This window comes from Dryobates pubescens, chromosome 25, assembly GCF_014839835.1.
Source record: "Dryobates pubescens isolate bDryPub1 chromosome 25, bDryPub1.pri, whole genome shotgun sequence".
Lineage (NCBI taxonomy): Eukaryota > Metazoa > Chordata > Aves > Piciformes > Picidae > Dryobates > Dryobates pubescens.
Genome location: NC_071636.1, coordinates 14,706,108 through 14,731,695, shown reverse-complemented (window position 1 = coordinate 14,731,695; position 25,588 = coordinate 14,706,108). Strand labels below are relative to the sequence as shown.

Below are 25,588 nucleotides of genomic sequence, written 5' to 3'. Positions count from 1 at the left end.
GAGCAAATCAGCTGCTGTTAAGGCATTAGCCTACTGTGCATGTTACACTAGACCTACAAAAAGACAGAGGCCTGCTTAGTTCATTTTTCCACCTTCCCAAGCACTTGTGCAGCACTGAGCAGACACTGCACCAGTGAGCACAGGGAAGAACAAGACAAAATTAAAATCAGTTGTTTCCTACTTTGCTCTTTCCCACCAATGTACTTGTGGCCCTGAAAGCGCTGTGTCCAAGCTGCTACTGGATCTGGGTGGAACTAAAATTACTTCTGTGCCCTTCAGTTTCAGATGAACTAACTTTTACAGAGCACTTGAACACCCCACTGGGAAGAGAACTTCACTGTTGCTCATCTGATCTTTCTCTCACTGCATCCCAAGAGAACCAATTTTCAGGATTCTCCTGAGGTAGCAGTGTAGTGTTTTTTGATGGCCAGTAGCCTTCCCCCCAGGAGCTGCAGTTGGCAAGTTGTTAGCCCACGCCTCTTCAAGGTATTCACACTGCAGAGCAGCAGAGGCATAAGGTGGAATGCAGGAACTCTGTTACCCCATATGGTTCCCTAGCCCCAGCCCCTGTGAGCAGGCAGACAGCAGAACTCAGAAGCAGAGGCAAGATCATGCATTCATCACTGGCAGTGGAGCAGCAAAAGCTCTGCAAGGTGGGCTCAAGCAGAAAACACAAAGCAGCATCCTTGGGGTTTTTTCCCACAGGAATCTCTCTCACTTCAAAATAAATAAGGGCAACACATCAAGTTACTTGAGGAGAGGTCTGCAGAGCTGGGGAAGGGAGAGAAAGCGACATGCAGGACAGAGCAGGATGTGTAGCTGATGCTGCAAGTGTGGACATGGAAAAGAGGAGAATGAGGGATCATTTTGCAGAGGATACCACATCAGCAAACTTTAAATGGCCCTTGTTTAGTTTGTTACATTCCAGTTAGTGTCAGGCAGAACTGCCTTCCCTCTTCCCTGAAGCAGCTCCTGCAGGAGTGCTGCAGGAACAGCTCTGCTTTGCTTATGGACACAAGCACCTCCTGGGTACCTCTGTGCAGCAATGTTTGGGCATTCGGTACCTGGGCAATTCATGCTCAACTGCTACCAGCTCCTGGCACAAAAGGGAGAGAAGAAAGAGTCAGATGATTTCCCAGTCCCCTCTCTTTCCTGGTCTAGAAATTATTCTAGAGAGCCTGTCATGGCTAGGCCCTTCTCGACTGCAGGGCAAACTGCCCAGGGAAGGGGAATCTCCGTGGGTGAAGGGGGTAGGGGCCCTATGTGCATGAAGGCACTAACATCAGGAGAGCAAAGTGATTTCTAGTCAGTGCAAGGCTGCAGCAAAGCAGGAACACCTTGCTAAACAAGCCGAGACTACGAGCAGTAGAATGCAGATTAACCACTTGGTTGCCGCTTACCATGCCAGGTACATTGGGCTAAAGGCACCTCCATCCAGTGCTGCCCGACGTGCCAGGTACATCCCATGATGTTCCATTGAAATCACAACAGGCCATCAATAGAACGTGGCTGCACAGATGCAGAATGGAGAACCAGCAGGGACGCTGTTAAATGCAATTAAAAGACTGCAATCAAAATGGAAAGGTACATTTTAAAACGGCCACCTGCCTTCAAACACGAGCTGCCAGAGCAACCTTCCCTCCACCCTGCTCCCCACGGCTGCTGAGCTGCGGCGCAAGCTGAGCGGGAGGCCTCGGCAAGGTTCTTGAGAGCTCGCTCTGGCCACCTCCACTCAGGACTCCCAACAGCACTGAGCTTCGAAGGGACCACAGCAGTCTGCACCAGCTTCCCTCTGCCCAGGAATTAAAGCAATAAACATTGCCACTTAGAAATGGCTCCACAACAAGCAAAGCCTGCCTGTGGAGCTTCATGGCCTTGCTCCCCACACTCATGGGAGAAACACTTCCTTCATGGATGGATCCTTTGTATTGCCCCCTTCCCTGCTTGCCTGGAACTCCTGCTCTGCTGGAGATATTATGGCACTGAGCAGGGCTGGGTCCTTTGGCTTTTGTTGCATTGCTGGTGCAAGAAGAGGTGAAAAAGAAACACCACAAAGCCTCTCCTGGTTGTGATCACTAATCACTAATCTATGTTCTTGGGAGACTCAGATTGAGTTTATTCATGGTGAACTGCAGCTGGTATGAGTGATGAAAACCTGAACATCCTCCCTTCAGTACCCAAAGGAAAGTGTAACAACTTTCCCACATCAGATCCCCTCAGCTTGTCAAGCCCAATGTATCCTCTACAGTGCATTTTCCCCTTCCCCCAGAGTTCCCCTCACCATCTCCAGGGAGATGAACAAGGAGGACAGTTTCAGGGTAGATGTTAAGCACACATCCCTCCCTGTGATGATGCTGCTGCCCCAGTGCAAAACCAAACCACACACAAGACGAGAAATAAGGCCACAGCCTCATAGGGGTTTCAAATAAGTTTTTAGACCCTCATGGTGAAGTGAGAGTTCTGCAGGACTCTTGTTGCATTGATGTCTGCATGACTCCAGCTGTGCTGCTGGAATCTTACCTTTTAAAAGTTAGAATACTGACCAAGAGATCTCAGCCTCAAAAGATGAAAGGCCAAATTAAAAAGCCTTACAATAATTCATGGAGTTGGATAAGAGACAGCTTAAAAGGAGAACACCAGCCTGCAAAAACAGACAGTGTCTTCATGACAAGGACACCACATGTATGGAGATAGCTCTTCATTTTTACTGGACATCTGCTATACTCAGGTCCAGGACAGTATTCCCATCATTCCCACCTGCATCCGCATCCCCACAGTTCTATAGCTAAATCCCTTTTACGCTGAACTAAGAGACATTTTGTATTCAGAAAGCCCTGTTTTGACTTGCTATAGGCTGAAGATTTGAAGATCCTGCCAATACAAGGAAGAAGTGAAATGTAAGCAAGGGCTTGCTTACTGACCTGGGCTGTGCTGAGCCCAACAAGAGGACACAGTCTCAAGCTGTGCCAGGGGAAGTTTAGGCTGGAGGTGAGGAGAAAGTTCTTCACCGAGAGAGTTGTTCATCATTGGAATGTGCTGCCCAGGGAGGTGGTGGAGTCACCATCCCTGGAGGTGTTCAAGAGGGGATTGGACGTGGCACTTGGTGCCATGCTCTAGTCATGAGGTCTGTGGTGACAGGTTGGACTTGATCTTTAAGGTCTCTTCCAACCTTGGTCATACTGTGTGATACTGTGAGCCAAGAGCATTTCTCAGCTAGGCTGTACAGACCACTGCCAGCAGGAACAGGCCAAGCCACACTTCAATAGCCTAAAACTTTAAGCTTAACAGGCCAGAGCTCCTGGGATTTGGAGCCACTGCCCCCGCCCCACCCCCCACCCCCCACCAAGAGATCACAGACTCTAGACTATGAGCAACACACTACTGGCTACATCTGCCAGCATGAGACTGCAAAGCACTCAGCAGTACTCAGCTCAAGAGAAGCTGAATGTTGCATAAAGGTATTTCTTGGACAGCAGCTCAAATGCAGATTTACACCCAGATTACAGCAATTTGCTTCTTGGTACTGTGAAGCAAGCTCTTCTCTATAGCTGTATTTCCCCTCTAGGGCAGAGACCAGCAGAGAACAAAAGTGTTTCCTACTGTTAGAACATCACTGCAGTCAGAAATGAAGCTTCCTGCCAATTCCTAAGCAAAGCGCTTCTAGATCAGAGATTTATTTTCAGTGCTGACACAAAGCCTAAGACTACCCAAACCCTTTAGTGGGAGGACAAGAGAAGAGGCTTGGGCTTTGCAGATCTTGTCAAGCAGAACCAGGCACTAAAAATTCCTGACTATCTGCAGACAACAGTTGATCCCAGGAACACAGCAGTGGCACAAAACAGAGCCTCAGAAACCGGTGAGCAGCAACCGCCATTGTGTTCTGCAGCCCTGCAACAACTGAGCTAGCTCAGTTCCAGCTATACCTGCACCGGAGGTAGTAAAAGCAGCTTTGATGTCCCACGCTAAGCTAATGACTCCTTACTACACTAAGAGACCCACTGAATCAGCAGTGCAGCTCAGCCCACACAAGAGGCAGGATACCCTCTCTACCCATCCAGCAGCTGAGGTCCTTTGGTATGCAAAATTCCTGTTTCCCAGCTACCCTTGAGCCTTGATGTAGGGAATTCTCCCTTTACAATGCAAGATTTTAGAACATGACTAAAGGACTGTTGGTACCTCCCAGCTAACCCTAGAGAGTTTGGGGCAGAATCCACAACTCTATGAATTACATGGAGTGAGAAAATGCTTCTGATCCTAAAAGCTTAGGCTCTGCCCTTTAGTATGGGAGGTCACAGTTAACAGGGGCTGCACAAGGTGGCAACTTCATGCTGAGAATTGCTCTGGGGCAGCATAGTGGAAAAGAAGGAATGTGGTGACCCTTTCCCAACCAAGACTGCCTTAGAGCCCCCTCCCAGTTGCAGCACTGCCTTGGGGCTCTGAGTCACCACAGGTAACAAGCTGATAGCTGGGTTGTGACATGCAGCCATGCTGGAGCAACTGCATGGCCCTTTCAACTGTCCCTGCAACTGTGCAGGGATCTCCAGGACAGCTGGGAGTGATAAATTCACTAGCAACTGACTCAGACCTTTATTAGTTACAGAGTTTGTTGGAGAAACAAGGCCTTAGAGTACTGGGGAAAAAGAGCAAGGGTTTGTTAAAGACCCTCCCAACTGGCCTGCTGATTTTTATTTCTTGTGTGGAGTCAGCAAACTTCTGCAGAGAGAAGAGGTCTGCCCAGGAGCATCTGCATACAGAACACTGGGAACATCCAACACTGAGCTCCATGCTGAGGGATGCAGGAAGGACATGGATAGCAACAGCCTTGGAGCAAAATGCCATCTCTCACCTCATGGCAGACAGCAGTAAGCACAGAGCAAACCCTGCTGTCTTGTTCTCTTCTACAAGACAGAATCTCATTCCCTTATCTCACCTGTACCTACAGCAGCAACAGTTAAGACAAACACACAATGTCATAAGTACAGCACCCTCTGTACTTCATCCGCTTTTTTTCCCCCCCTTTCTTTCTGCCCAAGACCTGTCCCTGGACTCAGCCCTGTGCTTCCCAGAGAATGCACCAAGCGTCACTTGCTAAAGCCTTTCAAGCAAACCACTGTTTAAAAGTTGATCTTGACAGTATCCAAACTGTGCTGCCTGCCCAACACCCCTCCAAATCAGATGCTAAACTGATCACCCTGATCCATCATTTGTTTGGTTCTCTGCAACCATTTTTTGGTGTTTCTGCAACTCTGAGCCTGGCAAATGAGAGGGTGCCAGAAAGCCACTATTGCTTGTAAGAATACAAGGCTTTAACAGACTCAAACTGTCTGCACTGCATCCAGATCTGTCCAAGCTAAAGATAATCTAAGGGGAAGGCAAAAGAAAAACGTTCTTTTGCTGCCTCTCCTCAACCACTGTGTTTCATTTTGACTGTTTTATTCCTCTGTCATCTTCACTTGAGACTTCAGACTTTGTTCACACTCAGCTGACAGGCTGCAAGGAGGTCACTCGACATATCCTTCCAAAATCCATCTTCTCCCAGCAACACTCCCATCCTGCCATCTTTATCTTGCAGCACTGCACAACAGTGGTCCAGGGCTGCAGATAACTCATCTGCTTTCAGCCAGCCTTCTCTGTCAGACAGTTTCTCAGTTTTGGTGATCAGAACCCCAAAGGCAGTCCAGCAAGGCCATGGTATGTTGACCACTTTGCTACAATCCAAAGCACTGGATCTGGCTCCTTCCCTTCACTACACACAGTTACTGTCAAGGTCAAGGATTTTTCTGGCAGCCCTCAAAGCATGCAAATTATAGGCTCAAGACTTAAAACATCACTGCGTTAAAAAAGTGGAAGGGGAAAAGCAGGGCAGAGGAGAAGGTTCTGTTGCCTGTGCTTCACCCTGTCCTGTGAAGGCTCCTCAGCTCAGCACCCTACAAGCATTTTATCCTGAACCACATACACAGCCAAGAGCAAAGGAACCAGTGGCTCCCCGCATCCGTTCCGGTTTGCTCAGCTTCTAAACCAACACTGCCAGAAGGCAAGGCAGCACTATAGCAAATTAGCACCACTCACAATTTGTTGAAGTTGCTGTTCCATTGTTTATTTAAAACACACACACACAACCCTCTCGAGCTTGCTCTCTGCTGCCATCACCCAAACTCCACGTTTGCGCTCTCAGAGGCAAAGCAAAGGCGGTGGATTAAACCCATGCAGAGCAACAGTCACTGTGCTCGGGTTTTGCTCTCTCCCTACAAGCGGGACAAAGGAATGCCCACATGGTTCCAGCCTGGAAGATCAAGGTGTCAAAATCCTTACTCCAGCACTTGACTCAGAAAGTGCTGTTAAAGAAAAGAGTGAGCCACAGGTTTGAAAGGACCCAGCACTAATAAAACTCTTAGTGCTAATGCTATTTATGAACATCCAAGGGATAATCTGCACCTCTTATCAGCCCACGAGATTGTAAGATCTTTAAAATAGGAAACATGTCTTACTTCATGAAGCACAGTATAAGTTTACAAAGCACAGTATTTGTGGTAATAAATAATGGTCAATGGAGCACAGAGGTGGCTGTAAAACAGAATCACAGAATGTTAGGGATTGGAAGGGACCTAGAAAGCTCATCCAGTCCAACCCCCTGCCAGAGCAGGGTCACCTATACCAGGTCACACAGGAATGCATCAAGGTGGCTTGCAAATATCTCGAGAGGGAGACTCCACAACCCCCCTGGGCAGCCTGTTCCAGTGTTCCAGTACCCTCACAGTGAAAAAAAATTTTTCCTCATGCTTCCATGGAACTTCTTATGCCTCAGCTTCCACCCAGTGCCCCTTGTTCTGTCATTGGGCAGCACCAAGAAGAGCCTGACTCCATCCTCTTGGCACTCACCCTTTACATGTTGATAAAAATTCATGCTAGGAAATGTGCTGCTAGGAAATCAACAAACCTGGTTCTATGACAGCCAGTTTGGTAGAAATACTTCTAGAAAAAAAAAATATTGTATTTTTCCACTTACAATTTTCTCAGGCTACAGGTCCCATTTCTTTCTGAGCTCTGGGCAGCTGTGCTGAGGGCTGACTGGTTGTGCCAACCTCATTTACTCTCCTGCACCAGTTGGGTTTTACTTTAAGAACTGATTTGGCAATGTGCTAAGCTGTTATTCGCACTGGAGAAACAGATGTTTTAGCATGAGGTGATCACAATCAAGGTGATTTTAGAGACCTGCAGTACATTCTTACCCCTCCAGCAAACAGTCTAACTTGCCAGCATGGAGCAGCCTGCTAGCAATGATTCCTCTGCAGAGCATTTCTTTCTGTAGGCACTTAGTGCACAACAAGCAGCCTGCGATGTCTGAGCAACTGCTCACCACTTGCATCACACAGCATAATGAGGCAGCTTCTCCTTCATTTATACATACATAGAATAAACCAGGTGGGAAGAGACCTTCAAGATCATCACGTCCAACCCATCAACCAATCCAACCCACCTAAACCACTAACCCATGGCACCAAGCACCCCATCAAGTCTCCTCCTGAACACCTTCAATGATGGTGACTCTACCACCTCCCCGGGCAGCCCATTCCAATGGGCAATCACTCTCTCTGTATAGAACTTCTTCCTAACCTCCAACCTAAACCTCCCCTGGCACAGCCTGAGACTGTGTCCTCTTGTTCTGGTACTGGCTGCCTGGGAGAACAGACCAACCTCCAGCTGTCTACAACCTCCCTTCAGGTAGTTGTAGAGAGCAATAAGGTCACCCCTGAGTCTCCTCTTCTCCAGGCTAAGCAACCCCAGCTCCCTCAGCCTCTCCTCATAGGGCTTGTGTTCCAAACCCCTCACCAATTTTGTTGCCCTTCTCTGGACTCATTCCAGCAAGTCAACATCCTTCCTAAATTGAGGGGCTCTTGCTTTATAGAACATGAAGCTCTGGGCTGCTGCAGGCATAGTTTAAAGGACAGCACTGTGCCCCCTGGAGAAGCTCTCCTATGAGGACAGGCTGAGGGAGTTCAGGCTGTTCAGCCTGGAGAACAGAATGCTTACAGCATTCCTTAGAGCAGCCTTCCAGTACCTGAAAGGGGCCACAGGAGAGCTGGGGAGGGACATTTTGTAAGGGCTTGTGGTTACAGGACAAGGACAAATGGTTTGAAAGTAGAGCAGGGTAGATTTAGACTGGACATTGGGAAGAAGCTCCTTACTATGAAGGTGGTAAGACACTGGAACAGGTTGCCCGGAGAAGTTGTAGATGTCTCATCCATGGAAGTGGACCAGGCTGGACGAGGCTTTGAGGAACCTGGTCTAGTGGAAGGTGTCCCCTTGGCCCATGGCAGGGGGCTGGAACTAGATGATCTTTAAGGTCCCTTCCAACTCAAGCCATTCTGTGCTGACAGTAAAGTCAGTATCACCACTTCCAGCCCTGAGCTGCTTGGATTTAGTTGAGCAAATTCTTTCTGGTTTATGAATGCTCTACATGTTTCTGTCTTCTGGCTGCTGACAGACAGCTGCACCATCCCTGCTAGCCTGGGTTGAGCTGGGTTTTGGTTTCTGGACAGGTGAACACTCGATACCACAGTTACCCTCATCAGTCTAGCTACAGCAAAGGAATGATGAGATTGCAACCTTAAGATAGAATTCCATGGGTGCCAAAACAGTTACAGATAGCCCATGGTTTATCAAGCATTTAAATACTCAAGCTTAAGTATTTATAAAGCTAATCACTTTATATTTGTCACCTGAGGAAATTGCTAAGCAATTTGTGCATTTATTTCCTGTCAGGGAAAAAAAAAAGCCTGGGAGAGCAGAGCAGAATGGATCACCCTCCACCTTGCAGCACTACTTAAACCATCTCATTGGTAATTATTCTCCTAAAGATGGGTGTGGGGGAGTGAAATGCTGCAGTAGATTCTATTTACAAAAGATAACCTTGGGAAAAACAGGAGGTACCAGAGAAACAGGCATGAGGAGTGAAGTTGTGACAGTACTGACAGCAGCAGCAGACACAGGTGTACCAGGTGTCTGTGCCAGAGAGCTCTGAGAACACAAATGTGGCCGCACCTCCTGCAAGGTTTAGGCTTGGCTGGCAGGTTTCAGAGGCCCTCAGATGAGAATTCACAGAGATAATTCACATATTTAAAAGCCTGAGTAAAGAGTTGAAAAAACCACCCCACACTCAAAGGCTATTTTAAACGCTTGCTGGATCACTTCCCATAGAGCTCTCCCCTCTCAGCAAGGAAAGTGGTTAAAGAAAAAACAACAAAACCAAACAAAATCAAACCAGAAAAACCAAGAGAGCCCAGGACTGAAACCTCAGCTACACAGATGAAACAACTCAGCACTTTTATAGCTACATAAATAGGATCAGAACCTAGGCAGAGGAGTTATACATGTACAAACTGCTGCTAACAGCCACAACAAACATTGATATTACACCTTGGACAGGAATTGAGAAAGTCTCATATCCTACCGCTTCCAGCAGAGTCCACTGAGGTAACAGCATGGAGAGACTCCCAGAGGATGCAGAGTATGTTTAGTGAGCTGTGTCTGGGCTAAAACCTCGCTCTTGGCACCGTGCACTCCCAAACACCTGCATCTACCAGCCACACACAGTTCTGTCCCTGAGAAAGGCTTACTAAATTGCACTGTTATGGCACAGTGCAGGTGCTCCAACACACATCCTGAGGCTCAGGAACCTCAGAAATGCCTCATCAGCCATAGAAATGCTCTGGTGCTATCCAGTACACCTGGGATTAAACTATTCCCTTACCCAGACATTTTCTTGGCAGTCACCTCACTCACAAAATGCACTTAAACAGCAGGAAAACCACCTCAAAATCCCAAACCAAGTCAACTCTTACAAAGAACCTGAGTAAGTGGCATAGGTGGCATCCTTCTTGTCATTAGGGATCCTTCATCATGGATGCTAGCAAAGCTTTCACACACCTTCTCTGCTGCCTTCACGGTAAGCTGCATCCAGTTCTGGAGCCCTCAGCACAGGAAGGGCATGGACCTGATGGAGCAGGTCTAGAGGAGGGCCACAAAAATCATCAGGGAGTTGGAGAACCTCTGCTACAAGGACAGGCTGAGGGAGCTGGGGCTGTTCATTCTGGAGAAGATAAGGCTCCAGGCAGACCTAACAGCAGCCTTCCAGCACCTGAAGGGGGCTATACAAGAAGGCTGCAGAGGGACTGTTTACAAAGGCCTGGAGTGACAGGACAAGGGGCAACAGTTTGAAATTACAGAAGGGCATATTTAGGTTGGATGTTCAACACCATGAGGTTGGTGGAACACTGACACAGGTTGCCCTTGGAGGTGGTTGAGGCCCCATCCCTGGAGATATTCAAGGTGAGGCTCAACAAGGCTCTGAGCAACTAGGTCTAGTGGAAGATGTCCCTGCTGACTGCAGTGGGGTTGGACCAGCTGACCTTTGGAGGTCCCTTCCAACCCAAACCATTCTAGGATTCTCTGCTACCTCAGTGGAAGAAGCCTGATAATAATCCCAAATCCCCAGCCCCTTCTAGGATCAATCCTTGCAGACACAGACCCATTCCAGACAATTAAGTCTTATACCAGGCTACAAGCTCGTTTCATCTTGTGCAGGCAAGCAACAGCAGAGATCTGCCTGCAGAAAAATTAAAAAGTATCTGGTAATTCATCAAATTGATTTAATACAGCCAGCTGCACAGAGGAATGCTGGCCCAGGCACAGACAGTCCCCACAGCATGTGCTTGCTTACAAACAGGCAAGGTGCTTTGGCACAGCTATTGCATCCTTTGAGAAAGTTGGTTTTGACGTGTTGGGAAAGGACTTGGATTTTCCAGCTGCTCCCTATGGAGGAGGCAATTCAGCAAACACAGCCAAAACCTGCAGCAGACACCACTCTCAAATTTGTCTTCATTATCTTCTAATTTTCACACAACTTTCTATTACTTACAATAGCCAGGGGGGGGAAAATGAAAAGGAAAAAAAACACACAACAAAAGTGCTGATGGAATTCTTGTTTCTAAAAGCAGAGGAAAGGTCAGGAAAGCACTTCTGTGTAATTTGTTCCTTCTCTAGCAGTAACCATTGAGAGTCTGGGCTGGGGGTTACTGCTCACCTTTTCCCTGTTACTCTTGAGCCAACAAATCAGAGCCATAGAATGGTTTAGGCTGGAAGGGAACATCCAAAGGTCATACAGTCCAAGCCCCCTGCAGTCAGCAGGGACATCCTCCACTAGATCAGGTTGCTCAGAGCCTTGGCAAGTCTGACCTTGAATATCTCCAGGGATGGGGCCTCAACTACCTCCCTGGGCAACCTGTTCCAGTGTTCCACCACCCTCATGGTACAGAACTTGTCCCTAACATCCAATCTAAATCTCTTCTTCTCTAATTTCAAACCATTGCCCCTCATCTTGGGAAAAAACCTTCCAGTTGGGAGGGTGGGGGGGAAGAAAGAAGAAAAAAAACCACAGCAAAATAGATGCAGCATTACAGAGGATGAGGCATCACAGTCTGTTTTAGTTCATCCAAGTCAGGGCACCATGTTAAAGGTTAGGTCTTACCCTCTTCCTGCATCAGCCCTGGCCTGGCTCAGCCTTACAGCCTCATGATCCTCAGGGGTAGTGCAACAGAGCTGGCAGGGGAGCACAGCCACGACTATCCACAAAGCTGGCTGTAAGCTAAATACTAGGTGTCAGAGGCCACACTACTACCTGCAGATTGTGCTTCAAACTCCAAAACATCCTCCAGTACTGCTGTCGCCAACAGGTGAAAGCTGGAGATGAGACAGAGGAGCAATGAGAGGAAGTTCTTCCCAACTACTGCTGACGCTGCCCGGTGTATGTGCAGTGAGAAGATAAAGCAGAGCTGCAGTCAGACCAGGAGCAGCTCCTCTGCAATAGAGAGGGGAACAGAAGGGAACACTTCTGCCTGCTCTTGGGTTTCAAATTCTCCTCTCTCACACACCAGTCTACACGGTCAGGAGTGACATCAATGGCAAACTACACAAGATGCTTCCACTTTGTAATCATCATTGTTTCTGGATGCTTAACAGTTTGGTTTCCTCCCTTGGGACTTTGCAACAGCGCAGCAAGAATGGAAGTTAAGAGGTTCTCCTGAAAGTCCCCAAAACACAGCAGAAACTGGCATCTGCTGCAGGAGGTTGTATCAGCAGATTCTGTGGGTAACAAAATGCAGTAAGTGCTCATGCCTGGACCTGCCAAGAGTCCTGAATGCAAATACACCTCCAGGAAAACGAGGGTGGACCCTGATGGTTTCCTCCCCCTCACCATTTTTCTTTTTCTTCAATCCTGATGAAATTCATTCCAGCTGCATTTCAGCTGAGGTTCTGATTTACCTTTCCCAAAGCAGGCAGGGCAGATTTGTGTGTTTCCTAAAGAACTATGGAGCCGCAGAATCTTCCTCAAGGGATGCCTGCTTGGTCCTCTCACCCCCTTGACATGTTTGCTGTCACACAGGCCATTGGATTCCTTGCCAGTAGGCTTGCTCCTTACAGCCAAGCAGCCCCACATTCAAGCATGCCAGTACTCTCCTTGAAGGTATTTGCAGTTTACTTTTTAGTGCTACTTTAAGTTCAAAGGGGCTAGTAAAGCCCCATTAAGCCATTTACAACAAACTGGTTAGTTAATTATCCTGTTGCAGGCTTTAAATTAGCAATTTATAACCCCTTTCCTAGAAATGCCAGTATTTGGAAATCACTCAGCCAGGACATTTTGCAGGGTGCAGTTAAGGAATAAAAAAAAAAGAGAAAGAAATCCACTAAAGCAAAACACACCCCAACAAAACAACTCACAATAAATGTCTTCAGCTTTTGGCTGGAAATTGTTTAACTCTGGAAGAATCCAGTAAGGGACAGGAATGGGAGAGAGCCCACCACGACCAGCCAGCAAGGGTAGTGAGACTGCTTTAGGCTCTGCCCCTGCAGCAGCAGGAGGTTGTGTGCACAAACACAAAGCTGGCGGGGGAAAGCACCGCAGCCAGCTGAGGGTGACGCTGCCCTTACAGGGAGATTTTCTGCTCCTCGACGTCATCAGAGGTATTTCACATTCATGTCTACAAAAACGTGCCTACCCACAAGGAAGGACAACACTTGGAGGCTTTTGAAGAACATTCAGGCTTATAAAGAGGACCATGGGTTTTTGGCCAGCACGCTGCTCAGCCATGCAGGTGAGGAGGCTCTCACCACACCGCAGCGATCTTTCAGCTTAGGGTTACCAACATTCAGATTTATATCCCTTTGCTGCAAGGGTCAATGACCTCATCACAGTGACCCTAGCCACGGGCCAGGTGAGGCTGGAGCAGCAGAGGTTCCAATCCCAGGATCTTCTCTGCCAAACCCATTTTATTTCTGAGAAGGTGAATTTGATGTCCCCTGTGGGTCTGGTTATTCCAGTTCGCCCCACTGAGAATTCAGAGCTGTTACAGAAGGGAATAATAACCGCCTTTCCCCCTCCCCCACAAATACCTAACTGCCCAAACTAACCAAGTCCTGGAGTAAAACATGCCCTTAAGCCCTCTCTTCCTTACTTCCACCAGCTGTTACCAGTTCTACAATTGGCATACTGAATGTTTATTGGCAAATTCTATTTAAAATAAAGATGGGAGGGCAAGACTGCCCAGCTGCTGCTACACTCGAACAGCAACCTATTACGTGCAGGAGAAATCTTGGCCCCAATACTGGAAGCCAGGACCAGAACCATCAAGCACTTAAAATCTCCCTGACAGCTGGAATCCACAGAAAGCAGCATGTGGACTGAGACAAGGCAAACTGGGAGATTCCACCTGAAGACCAGAAAAGGCACACAGAGACGTTTGAGAGAGAGACTTTCAACTCTATCTGAAAGAGCAGACAGACTGATGGGACTAAGCTTTGCAAGGTCTCTTACATTTTTTTTCCTCCATCTCAATACATCCCCTTTTCAATAGCAAGAGATAAATATTTCTGCCAAACAAGTGTCAGACTAACCTAAAAAAAGGGAGATAAAAATCTAAACAACTTCATTTCTCTACTCTATGCAACTGTAAGGTTTATTTTGCCTATTCTCACCACCATTTTGGGACGGTGCAGCAGATGGGAAGAAGAGAGGGAAAGATTCACTCAGAGATTTCAAACTGAAGAGACAAAATCTTGCTGTACAGGATCTGGTAAGATGACATCACTTTTATGTGATTTACTGCTCTAAATGGTAAGACAGGAGCCTTATAATAAAAAACACAGGTAAACACAACATAAAATCTAAATTATCTGAAGGCCTGGAAAACCCAGCCCCACACATAGATGGCATTCTCTGAATTCTCTGCCCTTGCTTGGGAGCAGTTACACCCAAACCATCACTCAGCCCAGAAGCTGTTGTCTCTTGCTAATCATGCTGGAATCACACACAAAGGTAAAAAAAGGAGTTCAAATGCAAACCCTGGGCTCTGAAACAGCCCAGTGCTACCAGCCCTCAGGAGTGCAGAATATTAGGGAATTATGAAATAATGTGAAAGTGGGCAGGAAGAAGCAAGCAAAGCCCTCCTGTGGAGGAAATGAGAGGCTTTCCTGCCCTACCGACACCTTCCGTTCCCAAGGCACAAGGCTGTGCCTAGAACAGGTGTGTCTCCCTAAATACCTCCCATGTCACACTTGTCTCATGGACACAGTCCCATGGGATTATATTAGTACCAGTGCATACCAGCTGCAGCTACCCCCAGCAGGATCCTATAACTCCTTGCACGGAGGAAGCTGCTCTCCAGGGCATGCAGAGCCCCTTGCCACATGACTTGCTGGAGACAGACAGCGACCCTGCAACTGCAGCTTCCCAGCATTTGTGCTCTGGGGGCTGAACCAGTGCAGGGGCAAGCACAGGACCTTCTCCAAGAGCAGAAACCAGGCACTACCAAGAGAAAGTGAACACAGGGCTCCAAGTATTCTTTTCTTTGCCTCCTCTGCACTTCGTACCAGCAAATCCTCTACTGATTTATGTCGCAGACATGCACAGCTAACAGAGCAGGGTCCACTCAGCCATTCACAAGCAGCAAGTGCTGATGGGGCACAAGGCAGTTGTGGCCAGATGAAGGCAGCACAGAGAATGAGCCTCATGCATCTCCCAAGTCAGTGCAGGAAAAGACACCCCTTAGCAATTGCAACCTAATTCTTCACTAAGCATTGGAAGATACTAGCTGCTGGCCTAAGCAGCTGGAGGAGCCAACAAGAAAATTTTAGGGCAGCAAATGCATTAATGGCCTTTTTTGTGTCACATCTTTGTGACTGGCACAGACAACAAAATGAGCTACTTGGTTGAGCTATAGTTCACAGTATCACAGAACCACCAAGGTTGGAAGAGACCTCAAAGATCATCAAGTCCAACCTGTCACCACAGACCTCATGACTAGACCAAGGCACCAAGTGCCACGTCCAATCCCCTCTTGAACACCTCCAGGGGCGGTGACTCCACCACCTCCCTGGGCAGCACATTCCAACTCTCTCAGTGAAGAACTTTCTCCTCACCTCCAGCCTAAACTTCTCCTGGCACAGCTTGAGACTGTGTCCTCTTGTTCTGGTGCTGGTTGCTAGAGAGAAGAGACCAACCCCTTCCTGGCTACCACCACCTTTCAGTTCACATCACAATACAAAGGTATTCTTCAGCATCAAGATCTACTCCCACCTGATGAAAGCCACTTTGTAGTTCTGAGCAGGGAGCTAGAGCACCAATGGATGCAAGAAGCTGCTGACCAGTCTGTGTGGCCCCAGAGATGGAGTACCACAGGGCCCTGTAGCATCCTCCGGTCTTATTCCTCCATAACAGCCAAAGTGCCTTCATTTTCCAGCAAATCCTTCTTGCAACAGCTTTTAGGAGAGCGAGCACAGGAGTAAGAATGCACACAGCAGCCTTAATGAAAAGCCTAATATATGAGCAATCTACCACATCCATAAGCTATTCCACTGGTTAATTAACTCAGATTCCCAGGTTTGAGCACACATCAGGTTTATCTGCTCTTCCCTACAGCAAATAGCTGCAGGCATCACAAGCAGCCATCAGGGATGAAGACACAGCCAATCTAAATGTTCTTCCAAAGTGGCCTAGGTAGAACCTTTTCAATTCCTCTCTGCTTTCTAACCCTCTTGAGGGCTGAGTGATATAAGTGGGTTCAATTAACCAAACTCATCAATCCAGCATGAGTTGGGAGCAAAGGGAAATTCTCACATAGTCTACACCCCAGCCATTAGTTCATCCCACTGGCCATTTGTGTTCAAATGAATACAGAATAAAATCATTCCATGGTACTTCCCCCTCAGACAAATGAGCAGAACTCCAAAGCTCCCAAATCCATCTGCTTTTTGTCAGCTACATTGTTAACTTCCTGGCCACTTAGCAGCCTGCCAGGGAAGAGCAGGGAACTTCACACATTATTCTGAGATCTCAGAACATGCCCTGCTGCATCCTTCTCAAGCAACCTCAAATTAAACCACAAGAGCAAGTCTCTGACCCCAACAGACTGATGGAGGCCCAGCAGGACACAGGATGTGCACTTCCAAAAACCTCGGGAATAAGCAACACAACTGCTGCACAAACAACTCTTCAAGAAGCCATTGAAAGAAATGCCCCACATGAGCACAAACATTCATTTTCCTCAATAAAACCTGCAGACTTTAATGAAATCAGGCCTTATGAGCAACCTCTCCAGATCATAAAATCATAGAATGGTTTGGGTTGAAAGTCCAACATCCCTGAAGTCAGCAGGGACACCTCCACTAGGTCAGGCTGCTCAGAGCCTTGTCAAGCCTGACCTTGAATATCGCCAGGGATAGGGCCTCAGTGACCTGCCTGGGCAAGCTGTGCCAGTGTTCCACCACCCTCATGGTAAAGAACTTGTTCCTAACACCCAATCTAAATCTGCTCTTCTCTTATTTCAAACTATTGCCCCTCATCCTGTCACTGCAGGCCTTTGCAAACAGTCCCTCTGCATCCTCATTGTAGCCCACTTCAGGTACTGGAAGGCTGCTCTAAGGTCTCCCTGAAGCCTGCACTTCTCCAGGCTGAACAACCCCAGCTCCCTCAGCCTGTCCTTGTAGCAGAGGTGTTCCAACCGCCTGATAGTTTCCATGGCCCTCCTCTGGATGTGCTCCATCAGGTCCATGTCCTTCCTGTGGTGAGGGCTCCAGAGCTGGATGCAGCACTTCAGGTGAGGTCCCTCCAGAGCAGAGAAAAACATACAGAGGGAGTTTCCTGTATCTGGGTGTCACGTCACAGCAGAATCACAGAACCACCAAGGTTGGAAGAGACCTCAAAGATATCAAGTCCAACCTGTCACCACAGACCTCATGACTAAACCATGGCACCAAGTGCCACGTCCAATCCCCTCCTGAACACCTCCAAGGATGACGACTCCACCACCTCCCTGGGCAGCACATTCCAATGGCAAACAACTCTCAGTGAAGAGCTTTCTCCTTACCTCCAGCCTAAACTTCCTCTGGCACAGCTTGAGACTGTGTCCCCTTGTTCTGGTGCTGGTTGCCTGGGAGAAGAGACCAACCCCTTCCTGGCTACAACCACCCTTCAGGTAATTGCAGACAGCAATAAGGTCTCCCCTAAGCCTCCTCTTCTCCAGGGTAAACAATCCCAGGAACTACAGGAAAAGCCATGGCAGTGCCACACCAGAGCTAAGTGTGCTTTTGCTTATTTATTCATTCAGATAGCATCCAATGGTAGAGGAAGCAGGGAGTGTTAAATCAGTGTAATTTAAAGCTCCCCATGTTAATCTTGTTTTACATTCACAGGCTAGTTGTCTTCATAAAGGATGAGTAGTGGCTCATGAAGTCATTGGTTTGCAACTAAACATAACCTGCTCCCAGTTTGGATTAGTTTTTGCTAACCAGAGAGCTGCACTATCTCCAGTTGAGATATTTCCCCTCTTTTACAGGTGTTTATCCAGCTGACATTTCCCCCTCTTTTTATTACTTTAATAAACAGCCAACACCTTTCATTAGACATTTTATGCCTTCTATTTAGACATTTTATTTTTCTCATTTCAATTATACTGCCTGAAAAGTCGGAAAGTAACCACCCACTGAGAATGTTCTGACTCCATTTTCTTAGCAAGGCTGCTGAACATTTAAGTTTAACATTTAAAACAAACTCTTTAATAGAAATGAGCTGTAGCTGATGATTTCAAACTGAATGCTCTTTGCCTTGTCCTTCAGAATCTAGAGCTACCAGGTATTTGCCCCCATTATATTGAGTTCCCATTCACCAGATTAGGAAAGGAAAACAAGCACCCAAAGTTAAAGCTGTCACTGCTTTCTCAACTGAAATCCCTTTCTGCGGTAAACTAAAACCAAAACAAACACACACACAAAAAACAAACAACCCACCGCTAAAAAATAGTAACATTTCTCTGGGCAAACCTCCAGGTCTCCCTGCAAAAGCATCTCCATCTACCAGAAGCCCAGGACCTTACAAACTCTCATTCCTGATGTTCAGGGACAGGCTTTCTGCAGCGGTGCCTGAAGACAGCCACACCTAAACGTACTAACATCTATAAAAACTGTGTAAAGCAGCTGCTGTAATTTGAGCAATTATTTATTCCCAAGTATTAAAAAGATTGCTCACACCAGTAGCTTTTAGCTACTGCACCACTGGTGCACCTGCCTTTTGCTCAACATCCCACAAATATCTACCATCAAGACAAACTAAAATAAACAGCACAAGGGAAAGAGAAACACTTGCATGCCAGAAGGCTAGAGGTAGGAATCTACTTCCTACAATCTGCTTCCCTTTCTATGGCACAGGTGCTGAATGGCTGTGAGTGTCCACAGTTTGTTTGGCAATTTGATCAGACATAAATCTTACACACACACCCCCCAAAAGAATAATTTTATATAGATATGAATACACATGCCAAATGTACAAAGAGAAAGCTGAATTTGCTATCAGGAAGATGTCAGAGCAACAGACACCAGACCTTCACCCAGCCAGACACAATGGTATGTGCAAAGGGTAGAAGGCTCAGGAAACTCTGCCATGTTACTTCCACATCCGTGTTTGTCTTCACAATCCATATTTCTCAAACCATTTCTGCACCAACTTCCTCATTTGTTTATTCCTTCCCATGCTAGCACTTCCATTTGTAAAATTCACACTTTAATTGACCTGGCTGCCTGTCGAGCTTAGGAGACCTGAAATGAAGGCTGCTTTTGCCTGCTGGGGTTACAGCTGGGCAGCCTAGCTGCTGCTTCTACATCCTCCATGGAAGGTCTACATCATTTCCTTATAGCAAATGCTTCATTAAGTGATGAAGCGCAACTCACATGCTGCTTTCTTGTAACAACACATGTGCACCGACATGAAAGAGCAGAAAGGAATACAAAGTGTGCTTCATACAGCCTCAGGGACACAGTAACCAAAGCAGCCATTTGTTCTTGAACTCAGGTGCCACTCGTTCTGTGCAGCTCTGCCTGACAGTTTTCAGCAGGTGAAATACATTCCCCTTGATTATCCACTGGTTGCCAGCAGGCTAACTTGACTCACATCGCCACTGACAGAACACACCTCAGCTACATCTTGAGCAAGACCTGCCCCACTTCAGCCAATCTTACAGCTCTCTTAACCAGGAGAGGTGCATCACACAGGGAGCTACTGGTTTCTGAAGGGTGGAGGATCCTGTTCAAGCTCAACCATCTCCACAGGTTAACCACCCAGTAACCTGACTGAGGTGATTACAACAGGAAAAGTAGCAGTGTATTAGACACAATGCCCTGATCCTGCATCATGCTGCACAACCCTCCTATATGTAAGCTTGGATGTTGAGAGACTCTCCCTGGACAGTGCAACAGTATTCACAGAATGTTTGGGGTTGGAAGGGACCTCAAAAGATCATCCAGCCCAACCCTATTCCTGGATTTCAAGTTCTGGCTGGACAGCAAGGCTGCAGAATGAACTGCTGCATTCTTAGAGGGGTTAGAATAGAGTCTGGATGCATCAGAGGGGTGAAGCCAATAAAGCCATTTTGCTCCTTGCTAGAAACATCAATTTGGCTGGTGTGAGGGGAGAAGCAAGCAGGGGGGAGTAAAAGTACACATCCCTTCTTTAAAAGGAAGATGACCTGGTACCTCAGAAATAGTCTAGTGAGAACACTGTTTCCTTCACCTAATAAAGTTCCTTGTCCAGTATTAAAGGAAAGTTGTCTTTCAGGAGGGTTTCAGCCACCTCAAAGAGCAATTTAGAAAATGATGGCAGGGTCTGATGTTTAAACAAGCTTTTCCAGCAATTACTTGCTAACAGCATCCAGAGGCACCAAGTAAAATGCAGAACCCATCATCCCAAGCAGTTCATAGTAGCAATACATAGAGAGAGGCAGGGGATTTGAAGGGCAGGGAGAGGGGGTAGGGTTAAACCTCACAAGTGTAAGCATACCCAGAAATCTAAAAATCAGAATAAAAGCCAATGCCATGCACAGAAGCCCTCATGAAATAAATATTAATAAAGAGTCATTGCTTCCTTGTTTGCCCAATCAGCTCAGACCCAGTAGCTCTCCCGCAGCCTGAGCTTTAGGGAGCTCCAGACTCTCGCCACCCCTTTGGCAACCTTGTGCCTTGTACTCAGGCATGCCAGGCAACAGCTGACAGGTACAAACTCATTTGGCCCAAAGCTGCCTGGCATGTGAAGGCAGAAGGGCTCTGTGAGCTGGAGAGAAACCTCCCAAGAGAAGAAACTCACTTTTTTGCTTAGGAAAGTCTCTTGTAGGTCTCCTCCAGCGAGCTGAGCTGCACTGTTTGCAAGGTGTGTTCATCACGCTCGTGCTGCAGTCCCTGCTCATCCTCAGGGCAGGGGAATGCCATGCTGCAGCAAGCTTGCTTCCTCCCAGGTTCACCTGGAACCATTCCAAGCTACTCAGCTTCTGACAGCTCTCCAACTGCTCTTGCACACTGGATTGCTTTACATTACATTGCTTTCCCTGCCAGGAGGCACTGCTGTATTACAGTACAATCGTCTAGCACAATGTAAAACTGCTTTTTTCACCTCCCAAATACTGACTGTTGCCACTGCAGTCACAGCTCTAAGCCCTGCACTGTATTAGGCTTTCCTGCTTCTGTGAATATGCAAGAGACCCACCCCCAGCATCCCTTAGTACTGGCCCTGAGACACCCCTGTGCCCAGGAGGACCAGGGGCTGTGCCCACCCTTGGTGACCATGCACTGCCCATAGCAGCTGGGTTTTCCTAACATGTCCTCTGCCACTCAACTCCCAAGGACAAGATCCTCTTCTCTCAGGCCATGGTAGAAACCAACCCTGTAGGCTAGATAGCTCCTTATCAGTTGTCTCCTCTGTGCCAGAGCTAACGCCCGTGAGCCCATGCAGTAAGAAGGGCCAGGGACTTGATCTTGATGGACACAGTCTTTCAAGATCCTTCTGGATGTGTTCCTGCCCTAGGTGATTCTGCTCTGGTGGGGAGCTGGACTCGATCTCCAGAGGCATGTTCCAACCCCTACAATTCTATGATTCTATCTTGTCTCCTTTTCAGCCTCCTTTCCAACTTGTTGCTCCTTCCCTTTGTTGTGCTCCCCAGGCCCTGCAGAGGGCTGCCACCCTCAGCTTCCAGCCCAAGGTGTCACTACTAGAGTGCAAAATGCCTAAGCCAGCTCATTAGGTGCATTATCAGGCATCTCCACTGCCTGTAGCACCCAAAACAGCAAGAACAGTAACTAGAAACACTGCAGTGACTCACAGCACCATTAACAAAATCAACTTTCTTTTGCCAAGTGACAATTCTAAGGAAGGAAGGAGGCTACAGAGGTATTTTCTAACAGAGATGTTTTTAAGCTGTTAGGGGACTTTTGGCTCCTAAAACTCTTCATTTCTGCGTCCTTTATATGACTTGTGGGCTGTACAGCAAAACTAGTTCCCTGCACTGTAGCTTATTTCCCTTCTAGTCTTGAACTATAAAAACAGCCACATAAGAGCAGAGGTTTAACTCTCTGCCTGCTCTTCAGAAGTAAGCAGAATAAGAGCAAAAAAAACCCAGCAGAAAAACCCCAAACAAACCACCCCCCCAAAAAGTAAACAACTACTCCAACCAAACAAGGAGTAAGTAAGGGGGTGGGAAGGGGTGGGAGGAACAGCAGTGAAATAGAATACAGGCTGTCTTTTCCCTTTCTATACCCCATGCAATTGTTAAAGATCTCCTGATCCAGAGGTTGCATCCAAGCCATCACTTTTAATAAGAACTTATCTGTCCTGCATCGATTTTTCAGTCTGTTTAGACTTCTGCTATCTATAACACCCTTTGGCAATGAGTTTCACGTGGTAACCGCTGCTTGACAGTGTCTCCTCTTTGCCTGCTTTGAATCAATTTAGTTAACCCAAGAACCATGAAGAATCACTCCCTACTCCCCTTCTCCACCCCATTCATCACAGCCATAAAACATCTGCAATTTCTGGATTAAGTCATCTCTTCTCTTGCTGAGAGAAATCATGTTGACTGGCTTGAGGCCCACCTTTGATGGTCTTCACTGGACCTTTCCTAGCCTTCCACTACCTTTGAGAGGTGGTAATCAGAACTGCATGGTGTTTAAGATACTGGCACACCATGAATTTACACAGCAGCATACTGATGGTTTCTGTTTGGTTTACCAGCTTGGGTAAACATCCAGAGAGTTTGTTCATTCTTCAGGGAGTGCAGCATTTCCCTCCAGCTGGCCACCAGTCTCTATTCAAAAGCTTATTGAGGACTCTCTTCAGATAGTGATTCTTAAGTAGTCTGGTGAAGGGACAGGCGAAACTTTTCATCTCCCTACAACTGCTGCCACAGATCTCTCTTTTTTTAAAAACAATTCAACCCATTCAAAAGTCACATCTTTCAAATTTTCCCCCTCAAAGTCCTACCCAAAGCAAAGCAGTTTGCAGCCACTCAAAGCTCACAGCTACTCTCTCACCTGTAGACCCCATACAAAGTCCCACAAGCCAAAGCAGCAGAGCATACATGGTTCTCCCCAACAAGCATTAAAATCTATACTGACCAACCAAGGAGGTGCTGGATTCCCCTTCATTGGACAGTTTCAAGGCCCAGCTTGACAGGGTGCTGGGCCATCTCATTTGAACTATAGTCTTAACCCTGAAAGGTTGGACTAGATGATCCTTGTGGTCTCTTCCAACTGCATCTATGAAATTTTATTCAGCTAATCCCAGCAAATGTCCAACTCTCCAGAAATTTCCCAGGCATCCCCATATAGTGACTGTCCCGAAGGATCAGTCAGACTTGGCACTGCGAGGCACAATTCACTACACTGCCTCACGAGCCTCTGCTAATCCCAGGAGACATGCCTCACCAAATATAGCTGCTCTGTATAATTGCTTGGCTTATCTCCCCTTTTAGCTGAACTACTGTGGTTCCAAAAGCCCTTAAAATTAATGACAGATATGCTGCCAGATTAAAATCCATCTACCTGTGTAATGCTCTGTGCATCACTTGCTCCTAACAGCACTGTCGGTCACAGCGCTCAGCTGCAGCTTCTCTCTGCTGCTTAGCAGCAGCTCCAATACTGCCAAATTAGCAAATGCTGGGAGAAGCACCAGAGCAGTTTGTTTGACTCCAATTCCAGAATTTCTGGGAGGCAGTTGTAACATATCATGAGAGAGAGAACACACAAAACAAAGTCATGAGCCAAAATGCTGCGTCTCAGCATACCTGACCAGAAAACTGAGCAGGTCATTTGAGCAAACACAGACTCCTGTGAACATGCAGGTAACAGAAGTAGCTCCAGACAACTTAACAAACAAGTCACAGCATAGACTTTTTACTTCCCTAGTCACAAACCCCTGAATTTGAATGAGCAAACCATAGAAATAACAACCTCTGGACATCAACAAAACTCTACTCCTAGCCTTGAGCATAAGACAGCATGCAGAAGCTGGATGAATAATGCAGACCAGTTCAACCTTCCTTCTGGGGAGCTCATCTTCTGCACATTTTGCACATAGTGCCTGGATATTTGAGTGCTGAGGAGAAGCATCCCCTTCCTTCTGTTTCCTAAGGAAACTAATGTGGGATAGAACATCACTTTTACTAAATAAGATGATAAATTCTACCAAATCTCTCTTTCTGGAGCTCTGAAATAAAGGCAATTCAGAAAGTCAGTCAGAGACTTGCTTGCAACTATCACCATTACTTACCAAGACTGAAATGAGAAGTTGCATTTAGGTTTTGCACTCAGCTTTAAATGTTAAATCACTTCCATTTTCTCTCCTGAAATACACACTCAGTAGGTACACACAATGTGCATACACACACTGTGTATTTATACACACACATCAATCACTTCTGGTATTTCCTCTCAAATCCCTACTCTGACTGTTCTTGAAATGCTGCATCTAATACATAGTTTCCCCAGTTAATTTACTCCCTGTACCATAAAATGCTACCATCCAGGGAGGAATCAGAAGCAGACACAAGCTTGGATACAGAACATACAACAGCCTGCTCACAGCAAGCAGAGAAGTCATCATTGTAAAGCAGTTAATAGAAGGGTCTTAAACACTACTACAAGAAGTGGCAGCCTATCCAGAGCTACGCCAGGTAGGAATGAAGCGAGTCCCAGTTACTTGCTGCTGTCCAGGAAGGTGTGCACAAACTGGTAAAGAAGCAGGTAGCATCTCCTGCCTCACACTAGTCTGTCCAGACCTTGAGCTACAAAAAGTCACAGAATGTCAGGTTGGAAGGGACCTCAAAAGATCATCCAGTCCAACCCCCCTGCCAGAGCAGGATCACCTAGGGCAGATCACACAAGAACACATCTCCAGAGAAGGAGACTCCACAACCTCTCTGGGCAGCCTGCTCCAGGGTTCTGGCACTCTCAGAGTGAAAAAGTTGTTGCTTATGTTCCTGTGGAACCTCCTCTGCTCACATTGCCCCTTGCACACATTGCCCCTTGTGCGGTCATTGGCCATCCCTTAGCAGAGCCTGGCTCCAGCCTCCTGACACTGCCCTGCACATCTTTATCAACACGAATGAGGGCATCCCTCAGGCTGCTCTGCTCCAAGCTAAAGAGCCCCAGCTCCCTCAGCCTGTCCTCACAGGGAGATGTTCCACTGCCCTCAACGTCATTGTGGCTCTGCACTGGACTTTCTTAGGCAGTTCCCTGAGGTCCTTCTTGAATTGAGAGGCCCAGAACTGGACATCAAGTTCCAGATGCAGCCTCAGCAGGGCAGAGTAGAGGGGGGAGGAGAACCTCTCTGACTTACTAACAGCCTTTCCAAAGCACCCCAGGATGCCATTGGCATTCTTGGCCACAAGTCAGCAGGCAATGTTTGCTCACAGGTTTCAGAGAAGAATTAGCTGAGAAAAATGAGGATGCCCTTCTTGAGACAGGTGTTCCAGCCCCTTGTGGCCCTAACTCTCAGCAGGATGTGACAACATTATTGCAGAACGTGCACTTGAGCTCACTTACGGCCCTCTCCTAGTTGAGACTAGAGGATCTCTGTTCACCTCATACTTTCTGCATTTGTCCTGCCATTGTTCCACAAGCAGACCTACTATTGGTGAGGAAAAATGATCCACGGTAAGGGAATGGGCTCCTCTAAGGCACATGTGGAAAAGGGACATTGGGTAAACAATGGGTGAATTTA

General features: G+C 47.2%; 1 protein-coding gene across 2 annotated transcripts in view; it reads right to left on the bottom strand.

Annotated features, from left to right (window-relative positions):
• HIC2 (HIC ZBTB transcriptional repressor 2) overlaps nt 1–25,588 on the bottom strand; it is a 76,159-nt gene that overhangs the window by 7,239 nt on the left and 43,332 nt on the right. Inside the window, exon 2 of one of the 2 annotated variants that reach the window (XM_054173023.1) lies at nt 1,401–1,565. The gene's annotated coding sequence lies outside the window, so the exon portion shown is untranslated. The remainder of the gene's footprint in view (nt 1–1,400; nt 1,566–25,588) is intronic. The other variant, XM_009910985.2, reaches the window with a different exon arrangement.